The sequence below is a fragment of the Adiantum capillus-veneris genome, chromosome 25 (genome assembly GCF_014529385.1).
Source record: "Adiantum capillus-veneris isolate H3 chromosome 25, ASM1452938v2, whole genome shotgun sequence".
Lineage (NCBI taxonomy): Eukaryota > Viridiplantae > Streptophyta > Polypodiopsida > Polypodiales > Pteridaceae > Adiantum > Adiantum capillus-veneris.
The window spans coordinates 4,469,207-4,492,512 of NC_140955.1; the positions used below are offsets into that span (position 1 = coordinate 4,469,207).

General features: G+C 44.2%; 1 pseudogene; it reads right to left on the reverse strand.

Annotated features, from left to right (window-relative positions):
- LOC147424346 (large ribosomal subunit protein eL18y pseudogene) overlaps positions 1-8,493 on the reverse strand; it is a 32,229-nt pseudogene extending 23,736 nt beyond the window's left edge.
- Positions 8,494-23,306: the final 14,813 nt, after the last annotated feature.

Below are 23,306 nucleotides of genomic sequence, written 5' to 3' on the forward strand. Positions count from 1 at the left end.
TACTCTCGGGGTTGCACGACCAAGGTAAGTTTGCAATGTACGACTAGCTAGTGACTTTATTTCTAAACGTTTGAACGGCCACTCATAATCTTTGTTCGTTGTAGTATAAGTCATCACAGCAGCATGTTGTAAAGGTCGACATTTTAGGGTGGAACGAATCGACAAAAAGCGTTTTACTCAAGATTGTGGAATCATGGCAAAATTTGAACAGTCTAGTCGACGACGTTCCTCTGATGCAGATCCTGTGGTGGCGGAACTCACTTACTTCGGCACGCTGCAAGAGATTTTGAGGATCGATTACAGAGGATTTTTTGTCGACTTGTTCGACGTGCAATGGTTCAAGATAATCATGGAGGGTCGCAATGCTACTATGCGTAGAGGAGAGTCTGGTTTTCTTGAGGTGGATTCTACTAAGAAATGGACTGACCTAAGAGACACTTTCGTACTACCCGAGCATTGTGAACAAGTAAGTATGTAAAAAGTTAACATCCCCCTTTTACAAGTTATGTGCTTGAAAGCTCGCATGTAAGTTATGTGGCTCTGGCAGGTAATATTTCATCCTTCAAAGTCTACATCAAACTGGTGGTACGTCATAGAGGTAGCCCCTCGTAGTGCAAGGACGTATGAAGGCTACCATGTGCCAATCACAACGGCATCAATGGAGGAGATCAGAGAAGATGCTCAATCAGAAGCCGCTGCGGTGGTGCCAGACGAGCATCAAGATGCTACTACTCTATATGGGGTGCATGCAGAGGAGCTACAAAATGAAACAGAGGATATGTGTTTAAACGGAGAGCTCTATATAGATATAGGAAGTTATGCTGAGTTATGCGAGGATGAGAGAGAGATCTCTTAAAGCCACAAATATTGTATTTGAACAATTTTGCTCCGTGTTGTAAAAGCTCTGGCTCTCTAAGTACCTTCCATGGTGTATAACGCTCTTTTCTACTCGCGCTCACATCTTTTGATTGAAAATTCTGAGTTTTCGACTTGCCTCTTCTATCACTCAATTCATTGCGTCATTGTATTTATATGCTTCATTACGTCATTGTATTTAATGGTCTTTGCGTCATTGTCTACTCTATTCATTCAATATTAAGTTTAAATATTCGTGTGTTTAATGCAGGTATGGATGATGAGGAGTTTCTTTCTTCTTTGTCACCGCAGCAGAGACAGTGGTACGTGGAGCGTCATCGCTCTGGCGCATCATCGCGCGTTCCTACTCCATCCGCATCTCCCTCTATTTCGGAGCATTCGGCGCGCTCCGAAGCTTCGGCGTCGATGAGACGAGCTTCACACTCGTCTAGACACCGGTGCTCTAGTGGTGGCGGTGGCGGTTGTTGTGGGGATTCCACCACCAATGCCTCCACACCGCCTCATGTTCGACGAGGCTCTTTAGCCTCCCCTTCTTTGCCCGCCCCCACACCAGCCACAACATCGCCATCTACGCCAGGTTTTGCACGGCTGACTGTTCCTAGCAGCTACACACCTCTACCTGCTCCGCCAGGGGCCACCCCACTCGACACTCCTCGCTTTGGGACCCAGACGCCGGTGGAGACACCTGACGTCCGTACCCCCATCGACACGCTGCTAGAGACCCCTGCCGGGACACCCAGGTTCACGCATCACCGGCCAGAGGGCTTGCCTTACTCCGTCGACTTCAGCGGCGGCATCATCATGGATGATGACGGCAAGAAGGTGATCTCGCGCATGCGTGGTCTTTGCTCTCAGCTGTTTAGACACTACATACTAAACAAATGGAGTGAAGTACCAAGTGATTTAGAAAACAGAGTCATCAGCATACTTCATGATGAGTTTCCCATTCCAACACGGGATCAATGCTTCAATGAAGACCTGATGAAGATTCGAATGCGCGAATACTGCAAACACAAGCGTTCCGAAGTGCAAAAAGCAATCAAGCATGGGTGGAACAGGCCAGATTGGCTGGCCAAAGAAGATTGGAAGAATGCGAAGAAAGAAGCGCGCGAGAATCCCGACAAGTGGAAGCAACAAAAGGATGCAGCCAGAGCGCGAGTAGAGGCAGGGAGCTCGCACCACTTGGGGAGCGGTGGATGGGCATCATTTGAGGCCGATTTTGTAAGTGTTTTCGCATTGCTCTTTATGTTCGATAGTTTAGGGTTTATAAGTTTTTTAATTCTAACATAATGAATTCTTTGTATGTTTTGACAGTGGTCGATGACAGGACGTGATCCCACACCGTACGAGCGCGAGTATGCAGGCAGGAAGGGCTTAAACGCCCTGATGGACATTCTCAGTTCTCGCGGCGGCATGGTTAGTATTAGGGTTCACTCTTTTCTATTTTTTGTATTGTTTTATAAATGTCGTTATATGTTTATACTTACTGAAAGCTGTCTTATTGTCTTTTTTTGCAGAATCCGACAGATACGCCGCTTGGACGCGATGAGACGTCTGACTAAACGACGTCAGTTTAGCCGTAGCTAGATAGCATTAGTTTAGGGTTTCTCATAGCTTATGTATCATGAGACGGATTTTATACGTCTTTTTGAACCATGTATATTATTACATTTGTCACCGCAGTTCATTTTGCCAATCAATTCTTTATGCCTATGATGTTGTACAATTGTCATTATTACATTTGCCAATCAATTCATTTTGCCTATGATGTGTACAATTGTCAATTTTATGCTTGTCAATTTTGCAAACAATGCGTCTTGTGGGTGACTATTTTGGGTCTATTTTAAAAAGTGAATCAAGTACAATCCGGTTGATGGGTGGCAGGGCATTCAATGCCGTGTCACCAAAAAACATTTTCTCTCGGGCGTCGCTATAACCGTCGCTATTTATGGCTCTGTAGCATCACTATGAGCGTCGCTATAGACTTCTGTGTAAACGTCGCTATAACCGTCGCTATGAGCGTCGCTATATAGCGACGGTTATAGCGACGCTCTCGTAGCGACGCTATTAGCGATGGTTTTAGTGACGCCGGGGGTTATAAAAACCCAGTGTATTTCCGTCGCTAACAGCGTCACAAGAGCACACAACCTCTTGTAGTGCTGCTACAGTAACTTCATCTTGACCATTCAATGGAACCAGAACTTGTGCCATTTGTGGGCGCAACAATCATCAGACAAAAGACTGTTTCAAGAAGAATCCTTGTGTTCACTGTGGTAAAACAAATCATCCGTTAAATAAGTGCTTTCAAAAGGGTAAAACTGAAATTCATGTGGTTGAGGGAGACACTGAATCTCCAATATATTTTGTTGATGAGGAAATTTATTAGATCAACTCTTTTCATGTTGTTTAGTCAAAATAAATTGTACGGTTATAGACACTACCACAAAGATAAGTGGTAAGACCTCCCAATTTTTATCAGTTCTCAGTCCATTTTTGTTGCACTCTCATGAGGTTACTGGGTACACCTTAAACCCAAGGTTTGGCAGTGAACCAAAAACTCCACTTTTGGTAGCTAATTTTTGACCTACACCCTATCTATTCAAGGGGAGGTTACTCACCTAGCACCAGGTTATGGATAAACCAAAAATCCTTGGTTGTGAGAAAACCTAAAACTCACGGTTGAGGAGTATACCAAAAACTTGAGGTATCATGAGAGGGTATGTCTAGTTCGGGCTTGAGGGGGGGATTGTTGGGTTCAAGCCCATGTCGGTTAGCTCGTGAGAATAGGACTCAAAGCATAGATCTATAGGCCATCAAATTAGTTGGGTTTGTATGAAGAAAAAGGTGTGGTTGCTATCACCTTACCAAAGCTATGCAAGAACCCTTTCATTAATAGAATTAAGAGAAGAAGCGTTTTAAGCTTTGTCGATCTCTCTCTCTCTCTCTCTCTCTCTCTCTCTTGCCTTCTGCTGCATCTCCTTCTCTGCACCGCCATGGCTTCATAGCCTTGAGTTCCAACAAGGAGTACAGTTATCTTGGCACACCACATGAGTGAATATTGTGATGTATACTTGTGTGGCTACGAGCTAGGTAGCCGGATTCGAGCACTAATGGCTTGAGGTTTTTCAGCAGGTTTCAGCTACAGGTTTACAAATTTACAGGCAGGTTTGAGGGCTTATTTGGGTGCTGAATTTTCATCCATTGTTTCCTCTTTGCAGGTGTTCATGTATGGCTCAGTTGTAGGCTGATCTAGGACACGTTTGTGACTTGTTTATGCAGCTGTTTAAGAGCTGAATTTTGGGGATGGGCTGATTTGCAGCCATATTTTACAGCCATACAGGATCTTGGTTTACTCTATAGGAGCCTCATACACTTGGCATGTGGGATTTGCATCATTGCCATTTGTGGAGCACAGTGTGGTTACACTACTGCGAGAGATTCTATGCGTGGATTTTCATGAGCATTGTAGGTGCTGGTGAGCTCTTTTTTTGAGAGCATCGTCTCATTGCAGGTTGCTTCTTTTGGATTAGTTGAGTGCATTTCATTGCTACTGTACTAGAGTAGAGTTACAGCTCTTGGTTATTTTTGACATTCACTTACAGTAGTCAATATGTGTGAGACTTTCGAGTCTAGGACAATGACTCATGAGAGACGGCATTCTTGTTCGTGTCGACAGTTGAGATGTTGGCATTGTGGTCACACAGGGCACATTAGACGGCAATGCTTTCTTCGTATGAGACAACACAAGAGACAGGCTAGTCTCAAGGATGCAGTAGATGCTATAGGCTCCGTTGACTTGATAGTTGCAGGATCAGATACAGTGTCTGAGTACCCTAGTGACAGTGAGGTCACATTTGCTTCCTGTATTACTCCTGATTTTTTGATGTCTGAGGATAGTGCACTTATTTTGCAGTGGGTGCTAGACAAGGATGCTACTTTTCATGTCACTCTGTATCGTGACTGGTTCAGTAGCTATTCTAGCAGAGTGCATGGTAGTGTACGATTGGAAGATGGGTCACTGCATGAGATTGCTGGTTCAGGAGATGTGAGACAGTCATTACCAAGCGGTGCATCGTACGTGCTCAGAGATGTGCGTCATGTGCCAGATTTGACGATGAGTTTGATCTCCGTTGGTCAGCTCACGGATAGTGGATGTCGGGTATCGCTGCTTGAGCAATCTTTTGCGTTGCATTTGGGTTAGCTAGTGATTGCGAGAGGTGCTAGAGTTGGCACATGGTACCCATTGCATGTAGTAGTGGTGCGAGATGGTCGAGTCTCAATCTTGTTACATCCATGCAGAGAGCAAGAGACCCGGACAGTCTCTTTTGTTCATGGGTTGAAGGGTGCTTTGCATGGAGTGCAGAGTAGTGAGCTTGTTGTGCACACAGTTGGGGGACGACTTGAGCAGTCACACAGAGAGGTGACAGAGTCAGACATGCATGCTTTGCTAGTGACTGAGCAAAGCAGAGAATCAGTTGTGCGAGATAATTCTATGAAGGATAGATAGGTAGAGCAGTCTTACTCTAGTGAGTCACGATAGGAGGAAGTTGTGCAAGAGTCTATGCATAAGGAGTTAGAGCATGAGAGCTCTAGTGAGTCACAATAGATTGAGTGGTCATGTTTGTAGTGGATGATTGCAAAGGAGGCTAAGACGTCAGCCATTATGCAATCATTCCTTTCTATGCTTGACAGTGAGCATGGGGATATAGTTGTGCAGGATATGTCTTCCAGCAGACACCTAGAGCAGCTGGTTTTCTCTGAGTTTGCACGACAGGTTGATGCATCTTTTGCAGACAGTCAAGAGATGAATATGGTTGACACACCTTGTCAGTCAGAGATGCCTATTTCCAGGGATATATATGTTGATGCATGCTCCGTAGAGCTAGCAGGGCCCGCTAGCATTGCATCGGCATTCGGTGGTCTCATGTATGAGATGTTGATCTTGAGACCGGATATCGCAGCTGCAGTGGGAGCATTTGCAATTGGGGTTGTCAGTCGTTTGTTGACTGATGATGGCATAGTGCATGAGGGAGATATGCAGGTATTGCGTACATACTTGCAGTACGTGTGCGGTACGTCTGGTGGTGTATGGACTTACACGAGAGCAGGATAGCCGGATGCACACGATCACAGCCAACCAGTGGGCATCGATTGAGAGCAATTTTCTCTTGCCTTTTGTAGTCTTTAGACTAGGTTCCCTTGCTTAAAGGCACAGTCGCCTTTAAGTGGGAGGTTGTTGGGGTATAGGCGCCTTGCCTTGCCCGTCCGCCCAGAGTCTGGGCGCCCACTGATGGGTATACCTTATACATAGCATAAGTGTATAGGGGACTCCTCACTGATTGAGTCTCCCCACCCATATCTATGTGTTGTGTGCTCTTCTCCTTCCTCTTCTATCCTGCACAGTTCCTTCAGTTCACGCGTCACAAGCGAGAGGGCTTGCCGTACTTGGTCGACATTAATGGCGGCATCATCTTGATGATGGAGGCAAGAAAGTGATCTCGCGCATGCACAATCTTTTCTCTCAGGTGTTTCGACACTACATACTAAACACCTGGAGTGAAGTGCCAAGTGAATTAAAAGATAGATTCATTAGCATGTTGCATGACGAGTTTCCCGTGTCAAGTCGGGATGAGCGCTTCAATGAAGACCTGATGAAGGTTGAACGCGCGAATACCGCGAGCACAAGCGTTCTGAAGTACAAAAAGCAATAAAGCATGGATGGAACAGACTAGATTGGCTGGCCAAAGAAGATTGAAAGAATGCAAAGCGAGCAGCACACGAGAATCCTGACAAGTGGAAGCAACAAAAGGAGGTAACCAAAGCACGAGTAGAGGCAGGGAGCTTGCACCACTTGGGGAGCTGGAGCGGTGAGTGAACATCATTTGAGGCCGATTTTGTAAGTGTTTTTGCATTGCTCTTTATATTTGGTAGTTCGTCTATTTGTACTTTTAAATTCTAACATAATTGATTCTTTGTATGTTTTGAACTATGGTCAATGACAAGACGTGACCCCACACCATACGAACGTGAGTACACAGGCAGAAAGGGCTTAAATGCCCTGATGGACATATCTTAGTTCTCGCGGCGAAATGGTTAGTATTTCACTTTACTCTTTTACATTTGTTGTATTTTAATGATAAGCTAAGAAAATAGATTGTTTTATAATTATACGTTTATACTTACATAAAGTTTTATTGTTTTTTTTGTAGAATCCGACAGATACACCGGTTGGACGCGATGAGACGTCTAAGTGGACGAAGTCAGTCTAATCGTAGCTAGATAGCATTATTTTTCTTTTGTCATAGCATGTATAATGAGATGACGTGTATACGTCTTTTTGTAACTATTGGAAAACCATGTATTTTGTCAGTAATGACAATTGTGTTGTAACTATTACATTTTCAAAGCTTAACAATCAAATGATTTTGCCTATGATGTGTATAATTGTCATTGATTTACTTTCATCAATTTAATTTCATCCAATTACTTTTGTCAGTTTTTTAGTTTTTTATTTTTATTCTGCAAACAATACTATGCATGATTGAGTTAATGGTTATATTGTCTTGGTGGGTGACTACTTTGGGTCTATACCTTGCACTTTCTTTCAAAGGTGAATCTGTGCTTTTCTTGGATTCATTTAGGTATACTTTATTGTTGACATTCAATATGATTGATGGTTGAATGCCCTACCACTCAAAAATTTTTACTATCGAACGTCGCTATAATTGTCTCTATATTAGGTTCTGCAACGACGCTATAAGCATTGCTACAAAAGGACTGCAACTGTCGCTATAACTGTCCCTATAGGCATCACTATATGCGTCGCTATATAGCAATGTTCCTGGAGCGACGGTCTTAGAGACGCTGGGGGTTTAAAAAACCCAATGTATTTCCATCGCTAAAAGCTTCACAAGTGCACACAATCTCTTGTAGTGTGAATAGTCTCTATTTTATCTTTTGTTTTTCAACCCGTCAACCTCTCAAGCCAGCATACCCATCTGCAAATCTACTACACCTCATCATAGTTCATGCACCTTTATTTCTCAACAACCATTGTGTAATAAGAAATAATTGTGAAAAATCTCTCTCTCTCTCTCTCTCTCTCTCTCTCTCTCCCCCCCCCCCCCCCCCCCCCCCCCCTATAGCGAACATAAGGCTTGGTGTGACTGTGTGGTACACCAAGAGCTCTGATGAAGTGCTTCACAGTTTTACGAGCATTCTTGGGTCCTCTTAAAGGCACCATGTTTGAACTAGTTGGTGTTTTTAAAGCAATTTCGTCCCTCGGTTTTCAAAATCCTAGCTTGGGTAGTCTGCAATGCAATTGGAGTGCTACAATTTTCAATGCATGAAGCTCACATACACTAACATCATTCGTCAAAGTTCCAGCGACTACAATGGAATTTTTTCTTCCTTGTCCTTCATATATCCTGTAGGTTGGGGGGTCCTCTTCGTTCAACTCATGAACAAACACTTGAGAACAACTCCACTGAAAGGAGTGTCACTCCTTACCAAAAACATGTATAGCTTCACAACAAGATTCGAATAGACATTCCCACTTTTAGGTGCAGTACACTTTGTCTTCTTGTTTCACCCACCATTAGGCAAGTCCATACCCATGTCTTGCATGAATGCAAAATGCATGTCTTCAAATATTTACTTGCCTAGCAAGTTTTGATTCCCACCATCGAGCGAAAGCTTGTTCGGTGATCTCTTGTTCTAAATAGTTACTTGGTCTTTCTCCCGTTAGCATTACCAATGCCTTCACCTTGACATTCACATCAACATCAACTTGATCATATACATAAAGTCTAAAGCTAATCATAACTCTCGTTATTGATGATAAATGGAGGAACTTAATGAATGATGCCTATTGGCAAATTCACATGTTTCTTAATATTACCTTTTGAGCTACCAAAACATATCAACCCTTTATGCCCACCCCACCAGCATAGCCAATTACGAGGATGGAACCTATTATTCTCGTATAGGCACAATCCATAGGGCATCCTAACAAGTCATACATCCCCATTGATGCTAAGACTGAAGAAACATTAATAAACAACAACCCATAGTCATCCCCTTGAACCTTTGAACATAATAAGTTCAAGAGTTTTACATCAAAAAAATGTTGTTTATTAAATTTCTATAGAGAATGACATGGTGCTTACCAATCCAAACTAAAATGCCACATTGAGTGGCCGAGGACTTCACTATTAGTAATGGAGAAATGCTACTTGTGTGCACCCAAATTAGAGAAACCCCCTATATATGATCCCTTCGATACTAACCAACCCCTCTATATACAAATATTGTTGCAATAAATATTTAACTCCCTATCTTACATATACTGATAATTTGTAAAAATTTTGGTAGCATCCATTTGCATAAGGATCAATTCAAACCAAAACATGTGCCACTTTAGGCGGATTCCCATATAGATTTCAAGCAACAAAAGTGAGAATTTAAAAAAATTCCTTGAATAAAAGATCACAAAAAATATTGAAAATGAATGACAACAAGAAGATTAAAGCTCTATTAAAATAAAAAACTAAAAAATTTCACCACTTATAGAGTCGGTACTTAACTACTCAACTACAAAACAATTGATTCAAAGAGTAGTGAGTATCAATCTCCACACTAATAGTTTGAATAAATTTTGACAACAATGAATTTAAAAAAAATTGTTGCAATCTTCCATTTTCCATACAAACATGTCAAACTAAGAACACTTAGTACATATAATTGAGATGCAGAATGAAATCTATGGCAATGGTTGTTCAACATAACGAAATAGTCTTATGACACTACAACAAAAAAAGGTGCCTTCGACGTAGATTTCAACGCCATCCGTCGAAAAGTGCGTCAAAATACTCATCCCTGTGAAAACGCCGAAATACGCGTCGATATCTGTGTCAAAAGGTAATGTTTTCGACGTGTATTTCAACGTCCCTATTGACGTGTATTTCGACGACCATATCAGAAAAAAAAATATTGGGCAGAGGACAGGCAGCCTGGCCTGTGCCCAGTGAAAAGATGGACACAGCCACAGCCAGACTACCTGTCCTCTGCCCAAGAAAGCGAGCAGCACCAAAATCAACCGTGCTCCTGCAGAAATTTCGACAGAGTACCCTTCGTTTTAACATAAACTTTTCAAAAAAAACCATATGTATACGTCTCCTACATGATATCCATGTAGGATCTCACATGAGATTTAAAGCAAATGAAAGAAATGAAACGAACTTTGTGCAAAACCATAACCAAATTAAAACCATAACCATAACGAACTTCATATATAACGAACTTTGTGCAAAACCATCACCGGCCATAACCATATTGATCAAAACCATAATGATAACCATAACCATAAACAAAACAATAACCATAACCATAACCATAAAGTTAACCATAACCATAAACAAAACGATAACCATAACCATGTCTATACAAGAACAATAACCATAACCATAAAGAAAACAATAACCATAACCATGTCTATACAAAAAAGAGACACAAAAGCGTGTGTTTGTCTCACAAAACATATATAGAAATCCACTGATGACTACGCACCACAACCTGCACATAGGACAAGTCACAAAATTAGTATTGATATTACTTCACATATACTTATTTAATTAAATCAACTCACACATATTAACGTCTCACCTCAATCGATCAACGAGACTCTAAGGCCTCCCAGTCTACGGGCTCTCTTGCGGTAGCAAGATCATTCAATACTTCATAAATGCCGCTCCGATATCCATCTATCTCCTGCTGGTGTGTTGGGGCTCAATGCATTGTAAGATTTTATGTTTATACAAAAACCAAAGTAATTAAGAATACATGATTCATCGCGTTTTAAAAAAAATGCCATAGCTAGGATCGGATTGGAAAATCACAAACTCATAGCGAAAGGTGTCGAAGCCTCCGCTGCCAAGATGAGATGTCCCCCTTGTTATCTGTCGTACCTCCGCGGCCTGACGCTGCTGTCTTAACCGCGTGTCCATTGTCCGCTTATCCTCCCTGATCTCCTACCACGTCTTGTGTGGGATGCCCGAAGGCTTCGGCGAGCCGGTCCTGAAAGCCCGACGAGCTGCATCTCGACGATGTTTCACGGTGTCCCGTGCAACACCTTTGATCCACCTCCTCGGAAGATCCTCTGAACTCGGAGCACGCTGATACTCTCTCATGATGGTCTCCACTATATAATTGATTTTATTGCGATCCTGCTCAGGCCAAGGCGTCAGCATGCTGGTCAAAAACTACAGCTCCGCCAGCTGGCAAACCCGATGTCTCATCTCAGTCGTGACTCTATCCATGTCAACAGAACCATTTGCCCGTATAGTATAGAGCTTGAAGGCACTAGGATCGTGTGCCCCCGAAGGTGTCTGAGGTGTGCTAAGAGGTGTGTCGAGAGGTGTGCCTGGGTAGGACGGGGATAATGAGCGAGGAGGGGTTGAAGGATCTGTAGACCCTCCTCCACAGCAACCCCCACCTCCAACTGACGATCGTCGAGATCGACCAGTGCGCTTGTGATGCGGAGATGAGGACGTACTTGCCTCTACTATACCCCTAGGTGTCGAAGCGGCCATGATGGGAAACCTCGTAGGCATCGTACCCATAGGCGTCTCCCCCCCCAAAGGTGTCCCTCCCCCCATAGGCGTCGGACCCTCGGGTGTGAGGCCCGAAGGCGTGGTACCCGTGCCTCTGGCTACCCAGTACTGAGACGCATCTGCCATCTGACTGGGCATCATCTGTGTGACGAAGCCCATAAATGCATCTACACTCATAGAAGTGGGATCTGGATATTGGTCTGCCATACTAAAGTCCTGCACAAAGAAAGTAAAAGAAAGCGTCAGAACACCTTTGTTTAAATTAACTTTAAGCTTAATTTTAAATCAACGTCTTCACACAAACACTTATAGGCCTTGACTAGTGAGGAATCATCGATAAGATCTTGCACCATATCCTCATCTATCTCTAATTGCAGACATAACTTGGCTCCAACTTGTTCTGGAAGATTGTCTTCATCCATTGCATCTTCATCTACAAGTGTCATATCTGCCTCGTCTGCATCATCCCTCGTATATCTGTCAACTTCTTCTGCCATACCTTCGTCCATCTCATCTACTGTCACAGTAGTATTTGCGTCGTCTGGCCGAATTTTCTCCAGGAGCTCTTGCCCTTCAAATACTTGTTTATTTCTTGGAGCAACCTGAACCACAAACCACCATTGTCGCTCTTGAGGGTCCGGTACAAAGACCACTTGCTCGCAATGTTCGGGGAGAGCAAACATGTCACTCGCATCTGTCGAATCTATCTACACAAGCTTGTTTCCATCTCTACGTACCGTTGCATTGCAACCAGAAGTAATCACCATGAACCACTTCACATCCAACAAAAACATCTCAAACCGCCTGAAGCTGACTTTCAAGATATCTGACACTAGACCACAGTAATCCAGGTTGCTAGTTCTCTCATTCGTGTCTCTGGCACTGGCCCTACTCTTTTGCATGAAACGAACCATTACCCCACTGTCAAATGTGTGTCTTCTTATGTCAATTTCTTGTGTTCTAAAATGCTTTCCATGCGACCACAGTGCCATGTATGTATGATACCTCCAGTCACATCCAATAGCTAGCTCTTCCTCTTCTAGAGATATGGGTTCTCCGATCTGTCGAGCTGCTCTCACTGTCTTGTCCAACCATGCCATTGTAGGGAATTCAGGTAGAGGAGCGAGATAGTCTGGCAAGGGTAAGCCTCTAGTCGTTGGGCTTCGCCTGAAATCGTGTCGCTCCCTATTGCATCTCTCTTTCTATTCTTCGTACCTTTCAAGCCATTTTTGCATCGTCTCTCAATTTAGTATACAGAAGTTCATGATCTTTTCTCGCATGGCGTTGTTCATTTTCTTTGGCACCCTTGCCCCTGCGGCTCCTCTCCCACCAATCTTGCATCCTCCTCATCGCTCATAGTCAAGGCATTTCTGGGTCAGAAATGGATAGAAATTTGGTCGTCAAGACAAGAGACTCTTGCACTAGCCATCCTTCTACCATGCTCCCCTCTCGATGCGCTTTTTGGCGAACAAAACCCTTAAGTGTTTTCATGAACCGCTCTAAAAAGAACATTCAACGGCTGTGGACTGTACTTGCCACTGCAACCTCATCTACTACATAGACGAGTAAGTGCATTTGGATAGTTAGGCAGCTCGTGGGTAGATACTTCTCAATCATGCAAATTGACTCAATGGAGTTAGCCCTTGCGACTGCAATGGATTCCTCTCATATCTCCTTGGAAGAGATCCACCGCACTAGCTCTGAAATCTCGTATATGCAGGACCGCACTTCCTCCATTAAACACCCCTTACTATCAATCTGCCATTATTGCAACTTTTGAGACATCGTACACATCTAGATCCACACAATTTCTTGGGAGAACACAATGTCTTGTGTTCTCCCATCTTTGTCATTGAGGATCCAAATAAAATGTCAATCTTCAAGATTCAGATAATTCACTGTAATTAAATATCATGCCAAGGGTAGGACTAGACGGGCACGGCCCGAGCAATGTGCCGGACACACATGCAGTAAAAGGGTCTATATATGGAAGAGGGCCAGGGGCCTATATATAGGATGGTTGGGAGGTTATTCGCATGGATGTCTACCCGCCGGCCTCACATTGGTATCAGAGCAAGGTGGAGAGGAGGAGGAAACATGGAGCTATGGAGGAGGGAAGCATGGCGTTCTTTCTCTCTCTCTCTCTCTCTCTCTCTCTCTCTCTCTCTCTCTCTCTCTCTCTCTCTCTCTCTCTCTCTCTCTCTCTCTCTCTCTCTCTCTCTCTCTCTCTCTCTCTCTCTCTCATTCTTCATGGAGGAGAAGGATTGGGTAAAAGAATCTTGGAGAAGCCCTTGCATGGATTTGCAGGAAGTCGAAGCAGGGGAATCGGCCTCAAGCAGGAGACATGGCGGCCCGCGGGAATAAACCCTTAACAGCACCCAAGGGATTTTGCTGACCTACGGAGAATCGAGCATGGCGGCCATCATGGGGTGCGCAATAGGCAGAGGATTAGATCTCGTCATGGGCAGGGCGCGAGGCGAGCAACCCTGCCCTTGTTATATCTTCTTCTTCCCCAGCGTTGTTTCCGCCATGCCTGGAACCAGAGGTGTTTTATTTTTTTTAAGTTTTTCATGGTGCATGGCCGCCCTTAGGCACCCAACCAAGGGTGCCCAAGGGGCAACCCTAGGATCAGGCCAACGGCCAAGCCCCACGAGATGCATGGGAGCCCATGCATCTCCAGACGGCAATGAGATTCAAGTACAATCTCAGCAACAGGGGAAGATCGACCGGAATTTGCTGCACAAGAACTATGCAAAAAATTTGAAATATTGCATATCTTAAATTTCAAGGCTACAGTCGCTTTGCACGGCAATCGGCAAGAACTAGGCCATCACGATCACGGCCTCCAGTTTTTCTTCTGAAGCCCCCAAGAACATGAACTCAGAAATTCTGATGCAAATGCAACAAATCGGTATGGCTACGACATGTTTGGCCTGCATGGTCATGCACCATGCAAGATATCGACACCATGGGATGTCGATTTGGGTGATTAATGAGGTATGCAATCGATTTTGCTTTCGTTTGACAAATTTTTCACACATGCTATGTAACTCTTGCATGCAGGCACAAGCACGGCTTGTGAGAATTCCGTAAGCATTCACTTTTTTTTAAACTGCTTTGTTTGCAAAGAACCATTGTTTGGTTGAGGGATCAACATCAAGCACGGCTTGAGTATACAATCCCTCAACACCACACACGAGTCCGCGGGTAATTGTTGATACAAAGGTAACTCAGGTAGGGCCTGTGACATATTCGGTTACGGTATTCGGCAAGGCTAACCATTCAGTATAATTTCAAGTAACTGTTTACCATCCGATACTTTCCAAGCGCAAGGCTCCCTAGAGCGACACTCCAATAAACCGGTTTGTGTCTTACGTCGGTTGTTCAATTTTGATCTCTCCTCGTTGTGCTATCTTGAGGTGGAGGAAAGCAAGATTTTTGGGAGCACGGCTCCATGAATTGGATGCATACTCATTTCCAAGCCATTATAGCTTGCTAAGAAGCAGGCAATATAGAAACATTGACATCCACAGCTAGGAGTTGAATGCAATGTTGACCACCATATGCAATTTCGTCAAGCAAAGGTTGCTTTGAACAAGCAGTATTGGGAAATCGCTGACATGTGATAGCTCAGCTGTAGATGCTATCTTTCTCACTATCGCGAAATGTTATTATTCTCAATCAGTAGCAAAATTTGGCAAGGCCGTTTCCCTATGAAATTTTGACAAGGTCAATTTTTTGTACATGATCGACAAGGTTGATTCTCTTTGCTATGGCATCTGCTGTCCATCGCATTTGTAGGCAATGAGGCCAGATGTAGTTCTATGAAGCAAGGCTTCAATTTATGCATCTTGCATTGAGACTCCCCACGTTTGGCATATGCTATGAGCATACAAACTTGGGACGGATTTGGCAAAATGTTTGCAAATTCTTTCATTCCGTATATGACGGATGTATATGATACAAGAGGGCGAATATACATATGCGACAACTCTCTCTCGCACGGCAGATTTGGCTATGAGCCACCTTTCCGCAAGCTTTTCCTTTGGAATTTCATGACAACTGGTTGCAGCAACAACTACCAGGTTAGCCAAGTTTAAGTTTTTCTTGTTTTTTTTTTCATGTTTACACTTTACTTGGCAATTATTGTCATTGTGCAAAGCAAAGTGCTTTGGCAATTTTACATGAAGCACGGCTTCTCCCTTGTGCCGAGATACTGCCATTGATTTGGAATCAAGGGCTTTGGCACACAAGTTTGGGGAACTGGCAAAATAGGGAATGTCAGCTCACAGAATCCCTACCAGTTTATTCTGTGCAAGGCACTTATGGTTTTGGCTCTCACTCTTGAGACCATTATAGTAGCCAAGGGCTTACATTTTTGCATGCAAGGCATGCTAAGCAGGTGGCATGGATTCCACCACTTTATGCATTATGCTTCCGCTATCACACTCGCAACTCTGTCAAGGACAGCCTAAGTGATGGATTGTTGAACTTGATGGTTGGTTTCTATCAACACCCAACAACACTACAAGGAACCTAAATCTAGGACCTATTTCACAGGCAAAGTGCCAATGCTAAGTCATTTTCATACAATCACGACCCTGCGATCAAGATGTGGTTGTGTTTTTCTGTTACCTCTCTCAATGAGAGAGTCATAGCAGAAACTTATTGCATGCTTATAGGATACGCTGCACGTTAGGCATAAGATGCACACGAGCATGGCAATCAAATATACACGTCATAGTCGTTCAAGGAAAGTTCCGCAGCCCAGCATGCTCTTCTTCTCTCTCGTTCTCTCTCTTTAAGAGAATAATGAAAATCTTCTAAGAAGCTTTTGATACGTGTTTTGCTCGTGAGTCAGCCTGAGCCAAGGTGCTCTAACTCTCAGCTAGCATGTGGCTAAGATGCTACTCAAATTAGTCTTCATCGGTTCGTCGAACACTAATTTGCACAAGGGCTATGATCCACACAGGCTAAGATCCATTGTCAGGCCAAGGGTAAGACCCAACTATTGGCATTCTTTGGGTGATTGTTTTCAAGAGTGAACAGATCTACCCAAGGAAGTATACATCGACGTTAAGGGACAAGCAAGGGTCTTGTCATTCAGGATGTTTACAGTGTCATTTTTGCACTACATTTTTTCAGTGCGACACTCAAGTTGAGTTTTTGATAAATCTTCAACTCACAGCAGCTGATCTTGTTAACCCTCACGGCACACGGACACCCTATGATCTATAAACATTGTATTGTTTAGAGTCAGGTATCGGGCTTGTCGGACCAATAGGAACAGGGTAAGGGTGATTGCCGATGACAGGCGCACTCTAACTGGAATATTCAAGGAGTTAGTTGGCTAAGTATGGGCGCCCAAGTGTGAATGGGGTGAGCTCATATAAAAGCCACTAAACCGAATTTTTACTCATTCTCTCATTGTGCAATAGAAGCCGCTCTTGCTCCATCTCCACCTTCTCCTTCACCATCTCCTTGTGTGTGTGTGTGTACGTGTGTGTGTGTGTGTGTGAGAGAGAGAGAGAGAGAGAGAGAGAGAGAGAGAGAGAGAGAGAGAGAGTGTGAGAGTGTGTGTGTGATCGAGCGTTGCGGTGGCACGACGGCGGCGAGACGGTTGAGCGCGGCGTAGCGGCGTCTCCCTCTTCTTCACGGCACGGGAATCCTTCATTTGCAACTACGCAGGAAGGTGAGTGACACACCATTCTTCCTTGTGAGCTTGTCTGTTGTATGACTGTGTGGTACGAGCCTTTGTGGCTCGCACACGGCGCGTAGCAAGTCCCTAGCCGTGACATTTTTGGCGCCGCTGCCGGGGAGCTGCTGCGCGTGAAGCTCCAATGGCGACCTGTAAATTGTATTGAAGCTATTTTTTATGTAGGAAAGACGCGGCTTAAGTTTGATTATTGTTGTAATGCAAAAACAGTAGAGAAAGACACAATGTTGTTGACTGCATTCAAGTTTTCTGTGTTCTGTTAAGCTCTGTTTTGCTAGTTCTATTAAGCTCAGATTTCAGCTTACACAGTTAGCATTTCTTGAGTTTCTGCATTTTCTGGTTTGCACTGCAGAGTTCTGTCAAGTTTCAATTTTTTGCATTTTCTGTGTTTTCTGGTTTGTGCACAGTTAGTTAATTAAGTAGGTTAGTAATTAGGTGAACCACTGATTAGCAGGTCAGTAGGTAGGTGAGACAGTAAATAGTTCGGTGAGGTCAACGTGCACCAAAACACGTACCAAATAATATCCAAAAAATAAAATAAAAATCGAAAAATAAAAACGTGAGTGAGGGGGAGGTTATAAAAACGGACGGGTTGGTTTGTATCAAAGTGAGATCGGGATCGTTTGACCCAATCCCACAATCCCAAGCCCAAGCCCAAGCCCAAGCCCAGGCCCAGGCTCTGTCTCTGTCTTATGATATAGGGTAGTCTCACTCCTATATATATAGGCTAGACTCACAAGGAGGGAGTGAGGAATGTGGGATAAGTCCTACACTCTCCTCTCCTTCATTGCACACTAGGACTTGCTATTTGGAGCCTAGTTCCCCAGCTAGAAAAAGTCTGTTTCGGGCTTTTCTGGAGCAAAATAGAACCAAACAGTGGGCTGTAAAGCACAACGCGTCCCTCCTAGCGATACGCTCGTTTCGAGCTATCACACGGCCCATTCCACGACACGCTCTAAAAAATCTAGCAAAAAAACAAACAAAAAACACGCAAAAAACTAGTCACAAGGCCTCCTAGAGCAGCTTTTTGACACCTTAGGGTATCAAAAGCACATGCACTTATGCTCTGGGCGGGTGCTAGAACACGAGCATATTGAGGGTGCCTCTGTTCATACGGACACCCATTACCCATCCACGATAGGCTCTAGACCCTCAACGGGGACACAAGGTAGCACCACCCAAGACCCTAAAATAGCCGCTAGTGATTCCTCCTCCGACTCAGAAATCATGGAAGCATACCCTACCCAAAACACTGAGAGAGAAGGCCATGCACCTCCTGAAGCTCCACAGCCTAGTACTAGTATGTTTAGCCGTTTCATGGAAACATTAGGTATAGCTACTCGCTCGGAACCTGATGCAAATGAAGCACACGAAGGGGGTGGGGAAGTGGACTCTCCTTTCACATCGCACGTGGACCCCACACCCCCAAAGAGTGTCCATGTGGATATCCTGCCAACTTCTTACCAAGAAGGCCCTGTTGAGCTGCCTCCTTCAGAAGTTCCCTCTATAGTACCGTCGGTGACAAGTAAAACCACGGGGAGCAACATTGCTTCTACCTCACAAGAAACCGTTAACACGTCGACTCTAGAAGGATTGTTCATTAATGATCATTGGACATACGACCTCCACACTGAGGTGTTGACGGATCTACACTCTGGCCACGCCTACCATGTAGGATGGATAGGGACTGTACGATCCACCTCTAGTGCCACGAGCATCAAAGATCAATAGAAAATGATCTGTAATGTTATCCATGGCATTATTCAATCAGAAAGGAAAAACCGAGGGGTAAATATACTCTCAACTGGCCCCATGAGATTTTTGGATACGAGCAAGGCTCAACAGCCTACTCTATCACAAATGGAGACTCCTCTAATGAGTCCCATGGACCCATCTTACGTCATTTCACCTGGGGTCTCTATGCAATCTGAGCCTCCGAGCGACAACTTTAGCTTCCCTAACTTGGCTCAACCCTCTACTAAGGAAAACACAGTGCTCACTCCAGGGATAGACCTGACAAAGAATGTATCGATGACATCTACGGTTAGCGCAGTGCCACTACCTAGTGTCGTAGTACCTAATATGGGGCCTCGACCGTATGTGCCTCTAGCCCCTTATGCACACATGGCCCCCACACCTCCAATTGTACCACTTGTTTATGCTCCTCGAGTGCCGCTCCCTAGCCCTTATCCGAGTGGACCTATGCCCAGTTATGTTCCATATCCTGCATCATCCACACATATGCCAAGACCGGTACCCGTCCCTCTCCCACATATGATTCCAAGAGTACCTCCACCGGCCCTGCCTCCTCACATAGGTGACTTGGTAGCGCTTGCTCAAACCATAGGTCGATCTATCGCGGAAAATATGCGTCATGCATCTGATAGAGAGCCTAGAAGTAAGGCAGTACAAATTGCCAAACTCACGCAAAAATTCAATGGGGACGAAGATGCTAGAAAACACATTGAAGTGTTTGAACAAGTATGTGATTCCTTAGGGGAACGCAACGAACTACATAAGTGCAATGCCTTAAGCTTGACATTAAGTGGGAAGGCTGGAGATTGGTATAGAACCCTAAGGGTGGCCGAGAAAACAATCTACCCTACCCTTCGAAGGTTGTTTCTAAAGGAGTACATACGAGAAGGTGTGCTTTGGGGTGTAGCATCTCAGCTACAGAAGGCCGAACGTAAGGAAGGAGAGTCAGTCAGGGACTTCATTAGTCGTCTAAAGCACTTAAACTCTCGCTGCCCTGTAAATGAGCGCTTCAACAATAACCAACTGCTTGATCGATTCATTCGAGGGTTGAGGAATGAAGGAATCTATAATGGACTAGTGATTAGAGGTATCAAAACCTAGGAAGATGTCACTGCCAATGTAATCCAATTAGAGGACAACCTGATGATAGCAAGAATGAGGGTGTCTACTGACACGAGATCCACTAGCTCACAAGCCATTGAGTATGAACCCATGACTGCAAAGCCCATTGCCAATGAGCCAAAGGTATTTGAGACATTCTTGACAGACCTCACCAAGGAAATCCAAGAGTCTCTTAAGGATAATCGACCCCCTCAAAATAGTCACATGTATCCAAGAAGGGAGCAACAATGGTGTTCCATTTGCTTAGGTCCACATAGCACTAGTGAGTGCCCTACGTTTAGAGTAAAATTTAATGGAACTTGCAACGCATGTGGTAGGTATGGTCACCAAGCTAAGGATTGTTTAATGATCAAACGTATGATGGCAAATAGACCACCTGTAGCCTGGACGGATGCGCCTCGAGCTCCTGTATTGATGCCTGCTCCACCTATTGAGCAACTACCGCAACACATGGTCCCTAGATCTCAAAATGTTGTACAAGCTACACCGCTACCACCTCCTGTGCTAGGACCGCAACCCCCGCATCGAAGAGTCGCCCCTATGAACCAAGTGGGTTGCGAGCCATCTAATGCTTATGCAAATGGCTGTGAGGAGGAAATAGACACTAGTATTGCTTACGGACTTGATACATTGGAAGAGTGTCCTATATACTACATGGAAGATTGTTGGGGGCAAGTCAAGCCGGTTTATCAAGCTGCTGCTCTCGCATCCAGACGTCAAAATATCAACACCCAGGCTAGGAGGCCACCTCTTCAATGCTACGAGTGTGGTGGACCACATCGGGCAGCGGAGTGCCCTATTAGGCTGCAAAAGAATGCTGCACAGATGCAAATGAATCAAGGGAGCACGTCTGCAATGCCAATACTCACATGTAATCGTTGTGGCATAGATCACTTGATTGCCCAATGCCCCTATAACCCAAATGCGCCTAAAATCACACCCCTAAATTTGGTCGAAATTGCTAGTGTGACATCACCAATACCACCCGTCGCACCCGCTTATGCGATTACACGGTCCATGCTTCAAGGGCCAGGCCATATCCTCGAAGAGAGAGATACCGCGTCAGTTATCCAAGCAAAGAAAAAGAAGACACGAAGGAAGAGGTCGCACAATACGGGAAATTCAAAGCCAAGTTCCAAAAAAAACATAGGAACAGGAGATGACCCCGTGTATATGAATGACCTCGAGGATGATTCAGATTCAATCGAGACGATGGAGACTAGAACCAATACCACAAAGGGAAAGACCGACAAAGAAAACCGTAACATGGAACCAAATGAAAACCGAATAAGAGAAAACCATAAAGAGCCTCTCAAAACACCACAAGTGTTTCCAAATCCAATCCAAGACCCCCAAGATAAACCGCAGGGGCAAAAAGGGAAGAATCGTAAAAAGAAGATTGGGACGTACCCAAACCCAGTAGACGAGATTGAGCAGGTGAAACATCTAAGAGGTTTAGTGGAGGAGACTCAAGGGAAACTAGAACCAGAACCCATGCATGTCAAAATTCATGACACAGTGTTTCCCACACAAGTTCATCCACCCCACATGAACCATAGACCGTTAGCCATGAAGTCGCGGAGCGGAGCGTGGGTCGACTCTCTCTCTCACACACACACACAGTGAGCTTACACAGTACAGTACGCAGAGATCTGTTAGAAGGGTTATCTCCCAAATCCTTAGTATTCACAAAGAATATGTTAGTATATACAAAGAGTTAGAGGTAAGTGAGTTAGGCGGGCGGCCGGCCATATCCGCATAAGAGGCCACTTGGGCTTTAATCCCAACAACCTCCCACTTAAAGTCCAATGTGGCACTTTAAGTAACTGTAAATCTATGAACATAAATGTACAAAGATTTACATGGCTGCCATCTATCCAATGCCCAATAACTCACGACAATGCACAAAGCCCTCTCCTGGAAGTCCCTTTGTGAGTAGATCAGCAGGATTGTCCTTGGTGTGGATCTTCAGCAGTTGTATCTGCTTGTCTTCAAGTACTTCCCTAATGAAGTGATACTTCACATCAATATGCTTAGTCTTCGAATGGAACACTGGATTCTTTGCCAATTGTATAGCACTTTGACTATCACAATATAACTCTGGCATATCTGCATTGATTCCCAAGTCTGCAACCAATCTACCAAGCCAAATAGCTTCTTTGCATGCCTCATTTGCTGCAACATACTCAGCTTCTGTAGTAGACTGCGTAACACAATCTTGTAATCGAGATCGCCATGATATGGCACCTCCAGCCAATGTAAAGACATAGCCTGATGTAGATCTCCTCTTATCCAAGTCTCCTGCATAATCTGAGTCAGTGTATCCTCTGACACTCAAATCCTGACTACCATAGCATATGCGCATACTCTTTGTATGTTTTAAGTATCTCATGATACCTTTCACTGCCTCCCAATGTTTCTTGCCGGGATTTGACATATATCTGCTAACCACTCCCACTGCAAATGCAATATCCGGACGTGTAGCAATCATTGCATACATCAAACTACCCACTGCAGACGCATATGGAATCTTATCCATTTCAGCCTTTTCTTCCTCAGACACAGGACAATCGTGTTTGCTAAGTTTCACATATGGTGGCAATGGAACACTCAATGCCTTTCCCTTCTCCATATTGAAACGTTGCAAAACCTTGTCAATATACTCTGTTTGAGATAACCAAATCAACTTCTTTGATCTGTCTCTCTCAATGCGCATACCAAGTATATGACTTGCCTCACCCATGTCTTTCATGTCAAACGATTTTGCCATCTTTGACTTCAAAGCTGAAATTTCTTCCAAGTGTTTGCCGGCAATCAACATGTCATCCACATACAAAATAAGGATCAGCCAACTGCCATCCTTAGCCTTCTTTGTATATAGACAGTGATCGAACTCACTACGTTTGTAGCCTTGAGAAAGCATAAACTGGTGGAACTTATGGTACCATGCCCTCGGTGATTGTTTTAAGCCATAAAGACTCTTTAACAACTGGCATACCAAATGTTCCATGCCTTTCTCAACAAACCCTTCTGGCTGCTGCATGTAAATTTCCACATCTAAATCACCATGCAAGAACGCTGTCTTGACATCCATTTGGTGCAACACCAAATCCAATATAGCAACCAATGCAAGAAATCATCTCAATGTAGTCATCTTGACCACTGGAGAGAAGACTTCATCAAAGTCAATGCCTTGTTCTTGCTTAAAGCCCTTGGCAACAAGCCTT